This window comes from Onychostoma macrolepis, chromosome 20, assembly GCF_012432095.1.
Source record: "Onychostoma macrolepis isolate SWU-2019 chromosome 20, ASM1243209v1, whole genome shotgun sequence".
NCBI classification, from domain to species: Eukaryota; Metazoa; Chordata; class Actinopteri; order Cypriniformes; family Cyprinidae; genus Onychostoma; species Onychostoma macrolepis.
Window position 1 is genome coordinate 9138987 of NC_081174.1, and position 19450 is coordinate 9158436.

The 19450-nt window shown below is 36.8% G+C and overlaps 1 protein-coding gene across 2 annotated transcripts in view; it reads left to right on the top strand.

Annotated features, from left to right (window-relative positions):
• The first annotated feature begins 1364 nt into the window (after positions 1-1364).
• ches1 (checkpoint suppressor 1) overlaps positions 1365-19450 on the top strand; it is a 36559-nt gene continuing 18473 nt past the window's right edge. The window contains exon 1 of one of the 2 annotated variants that reach the window (XM_058756968.1): positions 1365-1522. The gene's annotated coding sequence lies outside the window, so the exon portion shown is untranslated. Of the gene's footprint in view, positions 1523-1799; positions 1961-19450 lie in introns of those variants that run through there. The other variant, XM_058756969.1, reaches the window with a different exon arrangement.

Sequence of the window (19450 nt, forward strand, 5' to 3'; positions counted from 1 at the left end):
ATCTGAGTGTTGCTGAATAACTTCGTTGCTGGTTTATACATCAGTAAATCAAGGCCTTTAGCCACTTTGAACAAGAGTGCAACATAAAGCATAATTACAGTGGTGGCCAAAATTGATAGAAGACTTGGCATATTTAAGAGGTTTCAGCTGTTGAATCATTGCAGTACCTATAAACAAACTATTGCTGGAACTACCTGCGACGGATTGAATCTGCTGGAACATTGAAAATGATGGACTGGCCCCTCAAAGACCTCAACCCCATCGAGCAAATTTGGGGTGAGTTGGAAAATAAACTGGACAGATCTTGTACATTCAAAGGAAAGCCTTTGGCTTGAGTCACAGAAGGCATGGGATAACATTAGTGTTGAAGTTCTCAGGAAATATTGACAGCATGCCAGAGAGATGTGCTGCTGTAATTGCTTCAAAAGGTGGAAGTTAAAAGTGTATAAAAACAGTACTTCATCTGATATTTGTTGTGCTCCGAGCAACCATCTGCATGTTTCATGAACATTATGAAGTGAAATGTTTTGGAGGCAAAAAAAAAGGTCAATAAATTCAGATCTGTCAGGTGTTCTAATAATTTTTCCCACCACTGTAAATGCATCTACTGTAAAAAAAAAATGTTCCAAAAAGTTGTTCAACCTAAAATAATTTGTTACCCCGCTGACTTAAAATTCTTAGTTTAGTCAACTTGAAATTTTAAGTTACTCAATGTTAATTTAAGGGACAACTGGAATATTTTAGTTGAATAAACTAAACATTTTAAGTCAGCGGGGTAACAAATTATTTTAAGTTGAAACAACTATTTTTTTTTTTTTACAATGTAGAAATGCAGTATAGCCTACTATAAAGAATGATTTTTATCTTAATAAAATTATCAGAATACATCCTATGTTTTACCTAAAAATACCTTTGTTTTTCAAAAAATACATAAAAAATTCAGTGTGTTTTGTTTCTCTGTGATACATAGGCCTTATTGTGAAGCTTAGGCCTACTATTAATATCTGAGTGAAAATTGTTTCCAGCCTACACCAAGTTTTTTTTATGCAGTTGACACTTTGTACAGTTATCTGCAGCAGCCATGATCATATTTCTTTGATTTATCACACTATAATTCATACATAAACACATTCTCAACTGCAGCATCAAATTTACCGGCATAACCGACTGACCTCGAATCGGCACGTTAACGGTTGTGCCACCTGCAGCCTCCGTAGAGCCTCTGGTGAGCAGGGCTTCCCCCTGAGCCACAGACAATGGCATCTTTTGAGTGGACGGGACGAGCACTAGGACCCAGAGAGCGCTGCATTTTCTTCCAGGGGTTGCCTAAGCCTCAGCGCACACCCCTGCTTCGGAAAACTGAGATAGGCAAAGAGAGAGGGAGAGACTAGAGGAACGCAGCTCTGTTGTTGTGGTCACTCCAAGAACATGGAGGGGCTGGAGTGCAGGAACTGACCCGCTGCCATCGGGAGGACAGGAATACATGTGGAAGGGCTTCTTCAGAGCGGATCAGGATTAAAAGGTGACTCGATTGTTGATCTTCACGGCACGCGTGCGAATGCATGCGCGCATTTATGAGTGTGTTTGTTGTAGAGGCTTTAACAAAAGGAGGCTGGAGTGGGTTTGGGAGTGTAGGGACGGATTGTGGAAATGAGTCATCGCTGTGCACGAGGGGAATACTTGTGTGTGTGTGTGTGTGTGTGTGTTTGGGGTGCTCTTCCCGTCTGGGAGGAAAGACGGCTCTGTTTTTACTGGGAAAAGCGCGCGAGGCTGTTTGTTCCGTGCAAAATCGGGAGGGAATGGCGTGAGACAAAAGTTTGCCGTGGATTTGAAACGCCACAGTTTTGTCATTAACTTCTCATCTGTTAGACCATCTGAGGAACCTCAGGAGCGTTTCTGTGGGGAAGACAGGTTTACCACAGACTGCTTGTGATCTCTGTGATAGCCTGGACAGATGGTGGTAGGTGTGTGTGTGTGTGTGTGTGTGTGTGTGGTATGTTGTGTCTGTCAGGCGGAAAACTAGTTAAGAGAGGCAGATCTGATGAGGAGCACAGCAACAGCAGAAAGGCGCCTCGGTCTGACTGGCTCTACACAGCTGATTGTACACATGGACGCTGGACGCTTTTAATCGCGCTGCCACGTGTGTGTGTGTGTGTGTGTGTGTGTGTGTGGAGTCTGTTTACACTTTTGGGATGCTGGTTTGGATTCTTGGGCGACTGTATCACAGTGTTATCTGCCAGATTGTTTTTCCATTTTTGGTATTAAGGCTGTTTTGTGGTGCTCAGTTTAAATATATGTGTATTTGGTAATTTTGTTAATGAGTGTTTGGGTCAAAGCTCCCCACAGGACTGTAAAACCTGAAATCAGCTACAGTATGTGATGCATAATGTAGCTGATACCGGTCAGCAGGTCCCGTGAGGAATATGATGTAATAAACCTTGAAAATGAAAATTCTGTCATATTTGCTCACCCTCAGGTTGTTGCAAATTATCTTTGTTTAGGAGAACACAAAGATATTTTGAAGATTGTTGATAATAAAATAGTTTTGGTCCATTGTATGGAAGGAAAAAAACAAAATCTTCTGTGGAGAAACCCTGCTCTGAGCGAAACTAATGTGAGAGAAAACACAGATGTTTTTGATTTTTAAAAACCTGCTTCTCATTTCAGGCAATATCTCTGCTTCTACTTTTTACCGCTCGCGTACTCTGGTCAACAGTGTAACCGTTCCAGTGCGTTAATACTAAATAACAGCACTCTCGGACTGCCGACCAATAAGATTAACTGTTATGATATACACTTCATTTTTCATTTTACACACATTTTTCATTTAAATTTATGTCTGATAAAAATATAATACAATAAAAATAATTTTCTTAATTGGTACCATTGTGTACTACTTTAAACTGAAAAAACAAAAAAACTGTTTTGTTACTTGAAACAAAATAAATGTTAACTGAATTGAAATTAAATCTAAAAATACTCAAACTTTTTTTTATTTCAGACAGTTGCCAAGGCAACATCGTTTTCGTTCAGTTTAAGTATTAAAATAACTAAAACAAAATGAACTAAAGCCTAATAAATAATAATTCATAAAATCCATAAGGACTATATAGACATTCCTCAGAAAACGAATAAAAGGAACAACAAAATTACTAAAACTTTTAGATTACTAAATTACTTTTAGATTACTAAAACTAAAATTAAATTGAAATCAAACTATAAAATTGCAAACTAATTCAAAACATGAATAAAATCTATGATATTAAACTATATCAGTGATAATGAAAAATCACTGGCCACTATTTATATCTTGTTTTTAAGTCGGAATATCTTAAAATCCTCAACAATTTGCTTGAAGTATAATATATAAGAAATATATAAATGAAGTTAAATCTATACAAATGTAGTGAGGTTGAAACAAAAACTTGATATTATTTAAATTAACCTATTCAATGTACTGTACTCCACAATGCGGTGTACAACAGTGATGATGATCAGTCCTGGAATGCGAATCCAATTCATCTAAAGACGCAAAATGTGTCGAACGCCACAAAAACTGTTCGGCCACATTTTTACAGATATGATGATATGATGTAATGCTCCATCATAATGAGTTTCAGGCCTCAAAACACTGATGTGAGAACAGCCAGCACACTGTGTTTCCTCTCAGTGTCCTTGAACTTGTTTGAGAGAAAAGAGCAAAGCGATGAGCGAGAGGGGTGTTTAGTTTCAGGGGCTGATGTCATGACTCATGATGTCATGCTGTAGTCTGACTGATTGCTCAGCTTCTGATTGGTCGACGGCCTCTTTGGCTGTGTGTGTGTGTGTGAGTCAGTGACTGTTTTTATTTTTATTTTTCATACATATTTACTGGCCGGTTGCTGGTGAAAGTGGTTGGCACTGTACTGTGTGTGTGTGTGTAGTAGGGCAGCTGTATATTTGAAGCATTTTGAGCACTGTGTAAGTATGTCTTATTGTCCAAACTTACCCTCAGTCAGAAGGAGTAATGATTAGCTGCGGTTATCTTTACAACTGGAGTATAAGCAGCTATAAAAGCCCAGATTTCATATGATGATGATGATGTTATGCCTTTGTGACTCATAAATGATTTGATCATCTTCGCCGCTGGGCCATTGTGTCATTTTCTAAAATGGTTTACACAGGGTCTGTTTATTCTTGAAAGTTTTTAGTGGTGCTTGCATAAGTCTTCACTATTATTATTGTTTTTTATTTTAGCATTATTTTTATATAATTATAGTATTTCTTCATATTTTGGAATAGCTTTTATTTTTATGTAGCTTTTATGTTTAGATTTTCAGTATTATGATTTTCAGTAAAGTTTATTTGATGTATTTTTATTAGTTTATTATTATTTTAGTACTTGAAAACTTTCTTTTCATTTAATATTTAATTTAAATAACAAATATTTTGTAAACGTTTTAAATTTAATGCTGTCAACGATTAATCGCGATTAATCGTATCCAAAATAAAAGTTTTTGTTTGCATAATGTTTACTGTGTATATTTATGTATATATAAATACAAACACATGAATGTATATATTTAAGAAAAATGTTATGTTTATATATTGAATATATTTATATATAATATAAAATATAAGAATATAAATATATACATGTAAATATTTTCAAAATATATACTGTATGTGTGTGTATTTACGTATACATAATAAATATACACTATATATATATATATATATATATATATATATATATATATATATATATATATATATATATATATATATAATAAAAAAAAATTTTTATTTTGGTTGCGATGAATCATTTTAATCAGGGTTATTATAGTTAACTAAAACCATTAAAAATTGTTACTTAAAATAAACATTTTGTTCCTTGAAAAACAACTTATTTTATATCAGCTAATTTCAGGTAATATTTATCATTTTTATTTAGCTTAACGTGATGTACTAAAATAACTAAAAGTGAAACTGAAATATAAATTAATCCAAACTATATAGACATAAAAATACATGACTAACCCTAACTAAGATTGAAATGCAAATTGAAAATCTAAAAATAAAAAACGAATTCATAGTATTAATAAAAAAAATCTCAATGATTCTAAAATGACATGTGACCTTCAAACAGAATTCTTGTTTCCTATATAGCCACAGTTATTGGGTCCATATTTTGGATTTTATGCGCTATATTGTCATCCTAGAAACCTTATGAAAGATGAAAAATTCCTTTAGAATTCTTTCTTCCATCCTCTGTAATTTTGTAATTTTCTAATTTTTTTTTTTTTTTTTTTTTTAGTTTTTTTGTTCTTCCCTCTCTTGTGGACTGTAAAAGTGAAAGTGTCAGCTCACTTACAGCATGGGTCTGAGTGCACCGGCTGGATGATCTCTCAGACTCGGCACTTCAGAGGAAACCTCATGGGTCAAAGAACAGCTTGAGCTGAACATTTCAGTTTTAAGACATTATATTATTTAAGCTGAAGTGTGTCATTTTATGATGTAAAATACTGTCTCCTATCCCACATCTCGATGCTCAAAGCTATCTGTAAGACATTCATAGGTTGGATTTTCTGAAAAGTAATATTTTTTTACATTTCTATTTGGTATTGGCTTGGAAATGAATTGAATTGCAGTTCAAAAGCTGTTTTACTTCAGTAATTTTACATATCTAAGTGAAACGGGATGATATGGGAATAAATGTAGAACTTGACTTTACCTATCCTAGATTTATTGGATGCATTATTGCTTAAATAGCAATATGGCTATTGGTTAATAATTAATGTCAAAGGACATCAGTGTGTAGATGAAGCAATTACATATTATATTGAAGTTGTTGTTGTTAAAATTAATATTTTTTTCTTAAAGTAATTGATCAGATTAATTGTGTACACTACAATTCAAAAGTTTGAGGTTTGTAAGATTTTCATCTGTTGTTTATAAAAATCATTTATTTGATCAAAAAATGCAGTAAAAACAGAAATATTATTACAATTTAAAGTTTAGTTTATTTTAAAATGCAATTTATTCCTGTGATGCAAAGCTGAATTTTCAGCATCACTACTCCAGTCTTCAGTGTCACATGATCCTTCAGAAATCATTTTGATATGATTTAGTGATCAATTATTATGGGTGTTCAATTATTAATAATGCTTCTTATTATTATCAATATTTTTAATTTAATACATTTTGTACTATTATGAATGTCTTTGATATTTTTATTGCATCCTTGCTGTATGTGTGTGTGTGTGTATATATATATATATATATATTACAAAAATCTTACTGACCTCAAATTTTCGAACGATATTGTAGACTAAGAAAGTAATGTTAGTCTGATTCGTGTCGATCCTTTTGTTTTGTTGACTTTGGTGTCGTATTAGATGGTGGACAATGATTGGTGAGATAAGTGTTTGTTTTGTGTTATTTTAAAGGGAAATCTCTGGTGCACTCTGATTGTTTCCAGCAGGAACTTTGACGCAAGAACAATCATCTGCTTTCTGAGCAAAACGCCTGGCTGGGTGCACAGCGTATCCAGGTTCACTAGGATTTCTGTTTCCCAGATCTCAAGCAGTAAGAGATCTTTTATGTTCATCTCTCCAGTCACATTTTCATGAGCTTGTCCCTTTGCTCCTGTGCGTCTCCCTTCGCTCTGTCTGGACCATGCGTGGGCCTGTTCTTTGGCAATGCAAAGGGGAAAAATACCTTCCTGTATGATGTCAGAGCTTAAACACCAGAGCGAAGCCGAACACAGTCTGAGAGAGGCCCTAAACTCACTCTCTACCAACAACAGCAGGAATGAGGAGCATCTTTTTTCACTGCTGCTGCTTAGCTTAAGAGCGGCACGGCTTTCATACCTTAATAGTCCTTTCTGCCGAGGCTGTGGCCACTCCATTCATAGCGCTGGTCATCTGAGAACGGGCTTCTGATCGGGTCTGAATGAACAGCTGTGACGGTCATGAGTGTGCTACGGGTCTAGTTTCTCCTGTCTGAAATATTACTAGTGCTTCTATGGAAAGGTCCACACATGCAGTACATAAACATAGAATGGCCTTAGCTGACTGTTGAAAGCATATAATGAATAATGAACTGGTCTACTTTTGTGCTTATTTCTTTACTGACTTAAAAGAAAGTGCTTTTAGAGTGTTGTGACAAATCGTCAGCAGCTAGTCAGAGAAGTCACTCAATCTCCAGTGTGTGTGTAGTTGTATTTGGAGTGGAGATTCAGTAAACAATACTCAGTCTCAGGCAGGGGAATAAGCTGCTTCATGTTTATTTTGGTGTGTCAGAGTGAAAAACGTGGTGAAAAGTCAAAACTGAAAATCTGTTTTATCAGAGTTGATAACTAGACATTTAAATTTAAATATTTTAAATTATTTTTTTTAATATTTGGTTATAAAATAATGTTTGTTTGTAATAGTTTATAATTATTTAAAAAAATATATATATTTTATATATACACACACACACACACACACATATATATATATATATATATATGTATGTTGATGACTAGAAACATTTTAGTTTTAAAAAAAATATATAAACTTTTTTTTAAAAACTAAAATGTTAAAAATCTTAACTTTTTATATATAATAAACTAAAATAAAAGATAGATAGACATTTACATATTTTTACAAAGTTCCCCCACCCCTTATAGATTTCAGCAACTTTTAAAGTATGTGTACAATTTTTAAAAACTCAACACTCAAGGTTCAGAGTTCACTTACTTAGCATCAACCAGCTGAAGATTAAAGCAAGTGCTGAAGCAATTCCATTATGGAGGCATCTTTTTCTATTGACGGCCATTCAAAATTATATGGCAGATTTCAAATCACATCCTGTATCGGCAGAATAACTACCATTGAGGTAAATGTGAATGCTAATGGATAGTTTCTGCAGGTATTATAGACCTCCTTCATCTTGATCCCAGCGCTGAACTTTTATTCTTGGGCACAATAAAGGGTCAATTATTGTCGAGAAGCTGTCATTGAGGAAAGCTCCTCTTTTGTCCTCTTATCGTGATGATTAAGTGCCCAAGACCATTATGTGAGGGACCCTCGTGAAGAGTAGGAGCGGAGCCGGACGCGTGGAGCTGAGATGCTGACTCCTCTGATTCATGCTCTGAGGAATCAGGTATTCACCAAAGTGTGCAGCTCACACTCTCAACATCTGAGTCTATTTATCATCATGTCTGTTACCAGAGCACAAGGGTTTTAATGAATTTTGGGAATTCTGAAAGAATCATTTAAGTCGAAAGGGCTGTATACATGGACAAAAATTCAGGCATTAGCAAGAACCTTGATCCACTAAACATTAAGATGTTGATGTTTCTGTGATTTAAAAAAAGACAAAGGAAAACTCTTTAAAAATCCAGTTTAAAAAATGTATTTAAATTTCTTAGAAATGTAGTGTTTGTACTTATATTGGTTTCATATGGTTTTGAAATTCTTATAATACCATTTTATATACCAATTATACCATTTTCTAAAATGTTTCAATTCAGTGACTCTAAAATGTCTAAAATGGTGTAACCAAGTAAAACGTTACATTTCCTTACACCTTGAATACGTGAGTGTAAACATCGTAATCATTATTTTATAAATTAATATTTTTTAATTACTGTACTGATAATACATTGATAAAAATAGGAATTATTAATGATAATTGTTGTTACCAATTAAAATTATTTCTGAAGGGTCATGTGCCAATATTTTGTAGGGGCGTTATTGTTATCTAGCACTGCCTTAATCCTCCTGGGCTTGGAGTTCACCAGAGCTGCGCAGGTTGTTGCTGGGATCCTCTTCCACTCCTCCATAATGACATCATGGAGCTGCTGGATGTTAGACACATGGTGCTTCTCCACCTTCAGCTTGAGGATGATCCACAGGTGCTCAATAGGGTTCAGGTCTGGAGACATACTTGGCCACTCCTTCACCTTCAGCTTCATCAGCAAGGCAGTTGTCATCTTGGTGGTGTGTTTGGGGTCGTTATTATGTTGGAAAACTGCCGTTCGGCCCAGATTCTGAAGGGAGGGCATCATCTTCTGCTTCATAATGTCTCAGTACATGCTGGAATCCATGTTTCCCTCAATGAACCTCAGCTCACCAGAACCAGCAGCACTCATGCAGCTCCAGACCATGATGCTATCAACACCATACTTGACTGTAGGCAAGACACAATTTTCTTGGTACTCCTTACCGGGGCGTTGCCACATATTCTGGACACCATCTGAGCCAAACAATATTATCTCAGTCTCATCAGATCACAGGACATGGTTCCAGTAATTCATGCTCTTAGAGAGGTTGCCTTCAGCAAACTGTTTGCGGGCTTTCTTGTGAGCCAGCTTCAGAAGATTCTTCCTTCTGGGACGACGGCCATGCAAGCCGACTTGTTGCAGTGTGCGGCGTATGGTCTGAGCACTGACAAGCTGACCTTCTGCTTCTGCAACCTCTAAAGCAATGCTGGCAGCACTCATGCGTCTGTTTTTGAGGCCAGTTTCCGCACCTAAAGCACAGCACGAGGTCTCAACTTCTTTGATCGACGCTTGCGAGGTCTGTTCCGAGTGGAACCCGTCTTGGAAAACCTCTGTATGACTTTGGTCACTGTACTGTAACTCAGTTTCAGGGTGTTACTGAACTTCTTATAGCTTCGGCCATCTTTGTGGAGAGCAACAATTCTAATTCTCAAATCCTCAGAGAGTTCTTTGCCATGAGACGCCATGTTGAACATCCAGTGGTCAGTATGAGAGAATTGTACTCAAAGCACCTAATTTTAACTGCTCTAATACAAGATACACAAATTTGTATGGTACTGTCAAGCAGACAAAAACATGAACGTGATGAATAGGACATGTGGCTTTGCATGGTTAAACGACGAAAAGCTGTTATCACTTAGGGTGTACTCACTTGTGTTGCCAGCTTTTTTGACAATAATGGCTGTATGTTGAGTTATATTCAGAGGACAGTAAATCTTTACTGCTATATAGGCTGCACATTGACTACTCTAAAATATATCCAAGTTTCATTTCTATAGTATTGTCCCTTGAGAAGATACACTAAAATGGTGTATATATATATGTATATCATATACAACATGCATACATACATGCATGATAAATAAATGCAGTACACATACATATATTATGTAAACACAAACTTTTATTTTGGATGCGATTAATCGTTTGACAGCACTAATTTATAAATATAACAACTATATAATTAATATTGACCTTATGTCATTTCCTGTTGGTCCCACCACATGACTTTGATTTTCAAATATTACGAAGCAGTGAACCGGTTTTGTTAAATTATTTTAAAAATGTGTTCTTTTAATAATGCTTTGTTTTTTCATTATGATATCAGGACAGCTTTATCACAGTTTTGTGAACTTTTAAAATTTATCTCCACCAAAAAAATCTATTAATTTGAGTTGCAAAAGCATGCTAATTATAGAAGAAAAATATTCAAGTCAGTGTATGTGTGAATTGTAGTTTGTTTTAATGAATTAATAGACAGGGCAAAAAATGAGCACCACGTCATTGACCCACATGTGACCCGATTACAAGGTAGTTCATCAAAACAGCTGGTATTATCAACAACATCGCTGTATGACACACCATGACCGATATCCTTCTGATAGCATCCGTTTCATTTATTATTTATCTTCGCTGTAGCGTTTAAAAAGTCCAGTCCCTGGCCAGTGTAGGAAGTGGACTGAAACTGCTGAAGGATGGGAACGGGATTGTTTGAACAAACTGACACGGCAAGGACGCGGGGGACTGCGGTGGTCTTGCGGAGGCGGCCGAGTTTGATGAACAGCAGAAGTGCGTGGTGTCTCGAGTTCGACAGATCACAAAGGGCAGGTTTGATGAATATGTATCTGGCTCTGGACTGTCAGCTCTCACGGTCCCCGTCTCATCTTCCTCTTCCACTCCTCCTCCTGTCCTTTGTGCTCAGATCCGTGGATGCGCTGCTGCTCCCTAGAGCTTCTGTCTAATCATGGGACCATCATCCCTCAGTCACGTTACCCTGGCAGGGCCTGTCAAACAGCACACGCTGGAGGACGCGTTGACTTTGAAATGCTGCTAATGACTAGAGGATGTTCTTTTTTCCTCTCTCTCCTGATGGTCAAGGGCCAGGAAAGTGTTGGGTAACAATGCTGGGTTGCTAGTCAGTGGTGTTACTTGCGGGAGCCGACTTCAGGCTGATGGCGAGCGGCCCATCCTCCTGTTTGCTGGAGATAAGTGGTGATGCCACCGGGCTGAAGCCTTTGCGGTTGTGTTTTTGAACCACCTCGACTCCAGACTTCAGACTGGGAGGGGAAAGTTTCTGTAAACACTTTTAGGACTTGAATGAATGGACACTTTGAATGTCCTTTCATTGACCTTTGGGTGGACCTTTAAGGGAATATTTCAGGTTTAATAACTCTATCGATGGCATCTGTGGCCTGTGGCGCTGAAAATCCTTTCCACATGTGCCTCTTTTTCTAAAAATAAACAGTAATGAACTTCGAATCGAAGTATGGGGCAGTTGTGCAGCACTGGAAATAAACATTACAAATATACAGTTATCGCACTGTTTCCAAAGTGGAGTTTATTATAGGAGACTAGTGTAATACATTCACTGGTCTGTGCACAGTTATACAGTCTTTCAATTCTTGTCATAATCATGTAAATCTAGTAATTATATCCATTTTAAATCAGGAATTTAATGTAAAAAGTGCAGTTTCACCACAATCAGAAGTCAAAAAAAAGAAAAAAGTGCACATATTAAAATGACAGTTTGCTGTTTTTGCTGAATAATTAATGTAAGAGCTTGAAGCAAAATAAAAGCTTCACAATTTAACTTTTAAACATCGGGAAAAAAAAGTTTTTACAAGCTGAGTGACGAGTCAAATTAGTAACTGTGTGGTTGGATTTTTTTTTTTTTTTTAACGAATATATTTATATAATTGTATATATCAAAATGTTTAAAAATCTGAGGTCAGATTTAAATTTAAATTTTAAATTTCATTTTCATTTATCAGCAGAGATGCATTAAACTGATCAACAGTAATGTTTCAAATAAATTGCTCTCTTTAACATTCTATTCATCAAAGAATCCTGAATAAATCATCACTGTTTACATAAAAATATGAATCAGTTGTTGAAACTGTTTTCAATATTGATGATGATAATAATAAATGTTTCTTGAGCAGCAAATCAGCATATTATTTCTGAAGGATCATGTGACACTCCAGACTGGTGTAATGATCCTGAAAATTCAGCTTTATTCATAAATTACATTGTAAAATGTATTAAAATGAAAAACAGCTGTTTTAAATTGTAATACATTTTCATAATATTACTTTTTTCTTCTGTATTTTTTGACCAAATAAATGCAGGCCTAGTGAGTATAAAAGACTTACAAATATATATTTCTAAGAAACATTTATATAATGTAAATGTTTGCTCTGTTTGATACCAAGTAATATATCTCATGTATTTGGTTAATAAACTACCAGGAATTACTCGCCCCTTTTGCACAACAGCTCAGTATATGCTCTACACATGCTTTGTCATAATGATGAAATTATGTATCGTGCAGATACTGTCATACCGGATATAAAAGCAAAGAGGGGAGTTTTTCTGCCTTCCCTGCTCTTTCCCCGATTACTCCTCTCCCATCAGTTACTGTTCAGGTCAAAAGCAAAGACCGTGTAATCGAGAGAAAAACCGAGTGAGAAAGAGAGGGGACCCTCTGCAAAAGCGTCTCTTAGCATGCTGCCAGTGTATGCTGTGAATGCAGGGGCCCGGGGCCAGCGCTGTTTTAAGCCTGACTTCTGAGAGTAGAGGTCTGCTCTCTGCACCAAACTTCACTCGCAGACCCTCGGGCTGAGAGCGCTCAGGTCACCTTCACTAAGCTCAGATCAGACAAGGGAGCGAGGGAACAGGGGAGCAGGGGAATAAAGCAAATGAGCACTGTAACTCTTCCAACGGTAATAGCCGGTGGGTAGCGGCGGTTCATACGGAACGGAGCAAGTTCTCTCCCCGAGTATATTGCGTTGCGCGTGGCGAGAACCCCCCCCCCGGCCCCTTCGGACAATGAACCTTCACCTTGCTGCCATTGCTTATGGACTTTTCTGATGTGGCTGGCTGAAAGGATGGACCATATACTTTGATCTGCGCATGGCTTGGCTGATTGGTTGGCCGTATGTACATGCCCTGGTGTGCCCTAACACTGTTGTCATGGGAACTGAGGAAATGGAAACTAAACAAGTCTTTTTTTCAGTGCTGTAAAGGAGGGGGAATCTCCCATCTCTCTCAATGCTGGTGTTGACATTGAGACAAAGGTCTATTATTTGCACTCTACGTACCAGAACTGAAATCTCATAAGCGAGATGCACCTCAGGGTTACGTGAAGGTGCTTTATTATTGAAGGATTTGTTTAGCAGGTTTTGTGGAATTTAAATATTTTGAATGAACTTGAGTCCATTGAGACATTTGCTTTTGTTTGCTTTGATTTAATTCATGAGAATTCCTGCAGTAACGGTTGTAATTGATTGCATATTATTTGTGGTTGCCATTTGCAACGCATTAAACAAAGAATTTTTATGTCTCATGGTGTTTTCATTTATAGGAGAAGTCTTTTGTCTGGTAAATCACTTATTTGATGTTTTTTTTTTTTTTTCTTTGATTGTATTGTTTTGTTTTCCCTTTCTTTTTACAAGAAGCAGCAAATATTTTGGCAATATGTTCGCACTGAGATGGTTTGAGTGCACGCACATGAAACCTGTGCACATACAGCCACTTCTCGTCTCGTTTGTGTCATGAATTAATATAATGTAAATGAATGAATAAATGTAAATAGTTGAGAAAGAAAACGTGTATCAATATATTCGATCTGTTCATTAGGTCTTAAAGTGACAGCAGTCTAATAAACCTGCTGCTGTCTATGTCATTAATGTTAAACAAAAGAAAGAAAATCTCTCGCCGCTCTCAACTGAATCACTTTTGAAATTTTAAAAGGAATAAATCCACATTTAATTTACACAATGAAGACTATACTGTTTTTTTGTACATGACATACAATTAGGCAGTTTTTTTATTTATTTCTATTGCTAGAAGTTTTTCATGTAGGTCTATTTAATTTGTTTCTTTATTCTTTTGTAGTTCTTTGTCATATCGAAATTGATGAAGAATTCTGAAATGTATCATAACCTTATTTTTTAGCAAAAATATATTATGAAAATTATATTATATCATGAAAAAAGATATGATATAATATTTTGGTCATATTTACCACCCCTTTTTGTTTTTTGTTTTGCTTTGCTTTTTTTTCTTTAGTTTTTGTTAAGAATTAGTGTAAGGTCTAACAGGTGTACAAAAAAAGCCAAACAAAATTAATTATACAGGTGCTGGTCATATAATTAGAATATCATCAAAAAGTTGATTTATTTCACTAATTCCATTCAAAAAGTGAAACTTGTATATTATATTCATTCATTACACCCAGACTGATATATTTCAAATGTTTATTTCTTTTAATTTTGATGATTATAACTGATAACTAAGGAAAATCCCAAATTCAGTATCTCAGAAAATTAGAATATTGTGAAAAGGTTCAATATTGAAGACACCTGGTGCCACACTCTAATCAGCTAATTAACTCAAAACACACACACACACACACACAGCGGGTAAAAAAAGTATTGAACACGTCAGCATTTTTCTCAGTAAATATATTTCTAAAGGTGCTGTTGACATGAAATTTTCACCGGATGTCGGTAACGACCCAAGTAATCCATACATACAAATAATTTCAGAAATTAAGTTATGTGTAATAAAATGGAATGACACAGGGAAAAAGTATTGAACTACTGAAAGTTATTTAATACTTTGTACAAAAGCCTCCTGTAGGAGAAACTAGTCACATGCAGTGCTCAGGTGTGATTTTGGCCCATTCTTCCACAGAGTCTTCAAATCTTGAAGGTTCTGTGGGCCTCTTCTATGATCTTTAGTTCTTATTTTCTATTGGATTCAATTCAGGTGATTGGTTGGCCTTTCTAGCAGCTTTATTTTCTTTCTCTGAAACCAATTGAGAGTTTCCTTGGCTGTGTTTGGGATCATTGTCTTGCTGAAATGTTCACCCTCATTTCATCTTCATCATCCTGGTACTGTAGGTGTTGGGACTGAACCAGCTAATATTAATTTCCACTGACAAGGGGCAGGATTGCTTTCTAATTACTGATAGATTTCAGATGGTGTCTTGCCTTTCCATGCCTTTTTGCACCTCCCTTTCTTCATGTGTTCAATACTTTTCCCCTGTGTCATTCCATTTGATTACACACAACTTAATTTCTGAACTTATTTGTCTTGTTTTCTTTGTATGTATGGATTACTTGTGTTGTTACCGACATATGGTGAAAATTTTATGTTAACAGCACCTTTAGAAATATATTTACTGAGAAAAATTGTGACGTGTTCAATACTTATTTTACCTGCTATATATCATTTTATTTGCATAAATAATATATTGATTTTAGCCTGGTCAGTGACGTTTTGTTTTTTTAATGCTAAGTTGCATCATTTTACAAAATTCATCTATTTTGATTGGTGTTATGGCCCTTGTTCCATTTGAGAAGTAAAATAAAACTAAAAAAACAAAAACAAAAGGTAAATTGGCTTTTTTACTTGCAACTATGCCAGTAGGCGAAAGCTTAAATGAACAAATTTAATTTGATTTTAATTTAATCCATGGTTATAATATTTGTATGCCATAGTATACCCATAGTTATCCAAGGTGCATCAAAGAACATCATAATAATCCCATGGTACTTTTTGTACATTTGTTGTAACTAAAGCTGTCAAGCTTGCAGTGTCTCTTTTGTACCGAGCTGAAATGTTTGTTAGATTTGAGGCACTAATGGGCAGTCGGGCGAGCTGTTGTTTGCCGTTTCCAGTTTTCAGATCTCTTTGGTCATTTGTCACAACTCTCACCTGAAATATCTTGCTGAATTCCCCTTATTTCAAAGCGCTTCTCAAGGGCTTAAGCAAAACTGGTTTCAAACTTTCTGTTTGTGAACGGTAAAATGTAATTGATTCTTGAGCATAAGGGAAGTTCACTGGCAGCCCCAACGGTACCCTGTTCGAGTAGTTTGTTGTCATAGCAACAGTAAAATTAGCTGGCCCTTTTCTGTCAGATGTAATGTTTTGTGGCAGCGCCACCACAGATACACAAAAAGCAAACCTGCATATCGGGTGTATATATGTGCGTTTATATGTTCCTAGAAAACAACTTCACCCTTGATGTTTGACGTGTCAGTTCACTATGTTTACGCTATTTGTTAACATCCCTGCTGAAAAAACCCTGCTAAAACCAGCCTAAGCTGGTTGACTGGTCTTAGCTGGTTTAAGTTGGATCTCCATCCTGGCTGAACTGCTCAAGCTGGTCTCCCAGCCCGGCCAAGCTGGTTTTAGCTGGTCGGTCAGCCTGACCAGCTAAGACCTACGTGACCAGCTAAAATCCCTCTAAACCAGCCTGCAAACCAGGGTGGAAGTTTAAGATGGAAGTAGACGGTTTTAGCTGGTCTCCCAACCTGGCAAAGCTGGTTTTAGCTGGTTGGTCAGCTGGTCATGCCAAGCTGGTTTTAGCTGGTTGGTCAACCAGACCAGCTAAAACCCCTCTAAACCAGCTATGACCAGGCTGGAAGACCAGTTAAAACCAGCCTAAGTTGGTTGACTGATCTTAGCTGGTTTTTAGCTGGAAGTAGATGGTTTTAGCTGGACTCCCAGCCAGGTCATGCTGGATATATCTGGTTTTTGCTGGTTGGTCAGCTGGTCTCCCAGCCTGACCAGCTGAAGAAGTGATCAAAACCCCTCTAAACCAGCTATGACTGGGTTGGACCATTTTTTGTTTTGTTTTGCTTAGTTTTTTCAGCAAGGGTATATTTTTAACTTGATATGTTTTCATGCCGTTAGAATTTATATCATAATGCATGGTTTTTCCCCCATATACTATTTTTTTTTTTTGTTTTTGAGAAAATGCTATGATATTCCTTGAAGTACTTTTGGAATACCGTTTAAATGCTGTGTTAATAACAAAATACCTTGATCTTACCATCATTGTACCACCGAAATACTTTTTTTATCGCTATTATTTTTTCATTATTGGGCACATTCATAGACCTGAATCAAATAGTGGACTATAACAGTTTTCTGTCGTATTTTAGTAATAAACACTTTTTTTTATTTTTTATCTAGTTGATTCCAGCTGGAAAACCCGCAAGTTTGTTTTCCTCGCTTGTGATGTGGATGTGATGCTGTCCACATTTGTATAATCTGCTTTATAAACGCAGCCATGCCTCGACTGACCCCAGGGAATCTCTGCTCCAGATTGTGAGGCTGGATAATATTCTCGCTCCGTTGCCGTGGATACAGATGCTGTATTCGCCATGCAGCGCTAGCTGTCAGCTGTCAATCAGTGCGAGTGAAGAGAGCTGTTGCTTTGACATGTGAGCACGAGTGTCAAAAGCAGCCCTGAGGCGTGACTGTGCATTTTCCAAGGAGTGCTCAGCTGCATATGCTGTTATTGACTGATTGAATCGCCTTATCAGGGGGGTGCTGCCCCTGGCACGTTGCTCGACATGCAAGCGCGGCGCATGTATAATTGTGTGTGGGTACATGTTGGCATGGGTGTCAGAGAGAGAGTTAAAAGTGATGGGTAACGCTGTAGGGAGAGATTAACTGGATTTCCTACTGTGACTTGGGCAGTGTGTGATAAGTTCGTATTTAGATTTTATGCATCTTCAGATAGCGCCAGGATTACTTCCACTAAAATCCAACCTCCTGCTAACCTTACCGCCCTGAAACTTCAAACACACACACACACACACACACACTGCTGCTGCTGCAAGAGAACAGATCAGATTTTCCATTGTAAAAAAGGTTGCATCATTGTTATAACATCATTTTTGTATGGAAGCCTGAAAAGAAAGGTGATAGTGGCTTTGCATCTCACAACAACTTATAATTCTGTTTTATTTTTTACTCGAAAACAGAGTTGCCTTATCTTTGTGTCCATTTAATTTGTCACAATGACTTTCTACACCATCTTTTGAGTATCCAGGATTTTGAACTTGATTAAGAAATTTTGAATGATTGGATCAAGTTCACTGAATGCTTTAACTTGCTTTGGTTTATAATTCTAACCCAGCAATTAAACTTTGGTAGAAAAGTTAAAGGGTAGTGATTTATGCATTTATTTATTCATGCAATAAAATATTCTTAACACTTTAAAGCAATGTTATTTATATCCCTTTAAACTTTATTATCATTTACTCACTCTCATTTCATTCTAACCCCGTATAATTCCTTTCTTCTGTGGAACACAGAGTGAATGAACATCCGTTTTCCATTGAAGGAAAGTGAATGCTCATTTGTACTGCCAAGGTCCTAAAAGAACAAAAAGTACCCAAAGTATCCCAAAAAACAGTAGCCCATATGACTTGTATGCCATATTTCAATTCTTTTGAAGCCTTTGGATTGGACAGACAGAATTTAAAGGGGACCTATTATGCCCCTTTTCACAGGATGTAAAACAACTCTCTGTTGTCCCCAGAGCGTATATGTGAAATTTTAGCTTAGAATACCCCACAGATAAATTTTTATAGCTTGTTAAAATTGCCACTTTTAGGGTATGAGCCCAAACGCACTGATTTTGAGTATGTTGCTTTAAATGCAAATGAGCTGTTGCTCCCGGAGAAGAGGGCGGAGCTTCAAGAGCTTAAGCTCTGGCATTAGCAGTGCTAGCCTTTGCAAATAAACATTCCACTATTAATACAAGCCTGTTATCTTTACAGAAAACTGTGCATTACAGTACTGATTATACTGTGCATAATAAATTCGCGTTTATGAATTACACAGATGGGGAGCACGGCGGGATAAAAATAACAACACAGCTGGTCTCATGCTATCACAAACTTTATAAGTCCCACTTCTGATTATGAGCTCGACAACTTCAAGCGATCGACTCGCATTGCTTTTATGTGCAACTTTTAACTACCACAATTTTTAACTTTCCTATTCACGATCATTCTAGCAGCACGTGAAGGCATCAGCAGTGAAAACAGGCAGAGACAATGATAGCTTTAGCAGTTAGCATTACAGAGTGCCAAGAAGCTCTTTCAGAAAGGCAATTTGGAAAACAAACGTGTGATACTTACTTTGTCTGGAACTGACGTTCGCGCACGCAGCGTTGGTATTGATACCTAAACATTTAGGGGACTTTACAGATTTTTTTTCTGGGATATTTCCTTCGAAAATGAAATTTAACCACAGTGTCCGCGGCTCAGATGAGGGGAGATTATGGCGACTCCTACGTTCATTAGTGCATCCCAAAACACAACACTTGTAACTCCTCTTTGGTGCTGACATTGTATATATCTCCAGTAATGGCGGACCGCAGCTTCTCATTCA